This window comes from Sinocyclocheilus rhinocerous, unplaced genomic scaffold (genome assembly GCF_001515625.1).
Source record: "Sinocyclocheilus rhinocerous isolate Xijiao unplaced genomic scaffold, SAMN03320098_v1.1 scaffold1908, whole genome shotgun sequence".
In the NCBI taxonomy this organism is placed as follows: Eukaryota; Metazoa; Chordata; class Actinopteri; order Cypriniformes; family Cyprinidae; genus Sinocyclocheilus; species Sinocyclocheilus rhinocerous.
This window is the reverse complement of record NW_015630984.1, coordinates 412,569-413,759: the sequence shown is the minus strand read 5'-3', so window position 1 is coordinate 413,759 and position 1,191 is coordinate 412,569. Positions and strand designations below refer to the sequence as shown.

Here is a 1,191-nt window from a genome sequence, read left to right as displayed (position 1 = left end):
TAGATAGATAGATAGATAGACAGACAGACAGACAGACAGATAGATAGATAGATAGATGTTCGTGTTTCAGCATCAGATAAATGTTGATGCTTAAGTATACCGTTCTATAATCTATAAACCGAATTAAATACATTTGACTGATGAATTATAGTCATTATTAATTCTTAGGTGCATCCATATGCTGAAAACATCGAGACAGTAAACAGACAAACTCCACCTGTCCCTACATCACCACTAAACAACATCTACTTTTAAAATGAAAGCAGAACATTTATTAATCGACAAACTCCTTTCTCGTAAGACTCACGGGAGTATTTACTCATCAGATACGTGCAGAAACGTGAAATAACCCCGAGTCCTGCGCGCTCTGGATTTCTTGTCGCCGTCCATACGCATGAGCGCTCAGACGCGGTGACGTGCACGCACGTTACGTCACGCTTCTTGTGTATTGACGTCTCGCGGCTGGTCGGTCGCGGTTCATCATGGCGCTGCGCAGCGCGGCGTGTGTTCTGCTGCGGGCGCGGCGGTGGATGTGGCGCTGAAGCGTCACGCGAGGGGTCTTCGGTCCACCGGTGAGCGCTGCTGGACGATATTTGTGTGAATGTGCAGTTAATGAGTTCAATAATCAGTAGAGCCGAAGCACTTTTAGTTACTGCTTATCTTAGACGTGCTCTAAATGATTATATATTATATTATATATTGTTGTTATATTTTTATTACGGTGTATTATTTATTATAAGATGTATTATTATAATGGCTGTTTTTATTATTAAAACAATATTATAATATTGAAATAATCCCGAGTCCTGCGCGCTCTGGATTTCTCGTCGCCTTCCATACGCATGAGCGCTCAGACGCGGTGACGTGCACGCACGTTACGTCACGCTTCTTGTGTATTGACGTCTCGCGGCTGGTCGGTCGCGGTTCATCATGGCGCTGCGCAGCGCGGCGTGTGTTCTGCTGCGGGCGCGGCGGTGGATGTGGCGCTGAAGCGTCACGCGAGGGGTCTTCGGTCCACCGGTGAGCGCTGCTGGACGATATTTGTGTGAATGTGCAGTTAATAAGTTCAATAATCAGTAGAGCCGCTTCTCTCTCTCTCTCTCTGTGTGTTTGTGCGCGTTTTTGTGACAAATGAGGACATACATTTGTATAATGACAAGGGTATGACATAGGTATTACAAGGAGAAGGTG

At 45.4% G+C, this 1,191-nt stretch overlaps 1 protein-coding gene and 1 pseudogene across 2 annotated transcripts in view; one reads left to right on the top strand and one right to left on the bottom strand.

The window, feature by feature from the left end:
* LOC107740844 (tripartite motif-containing protein 65-like) overlaps positions 1–398 on the bottom strand; it is a 5,786-nt gene extending 5,388 nt beyond the window's left edge. Inside the window, exon 1 of one of the 2 annotated variants that reach the window (XM_016553368.1) lies at positions 308–398. The gene's annotated coding sequence lies outside the window, so the exon portion shown is untranslated. The remainder of the gene's footprint in view (positions 1–307) is intronic. The other variant, XM_016553369.1, reaches the window with a different exon arrangement.
* Positions 399–930: 532 nt separating this feature from the next.
* The window catches only part of LOC107740848 (39S ribosomal protein L38, mitochondrial-like), a 7,759-nt pseudogene continuing 7,498 nt past the window's right edge, over positions 931–1,191 (top strand).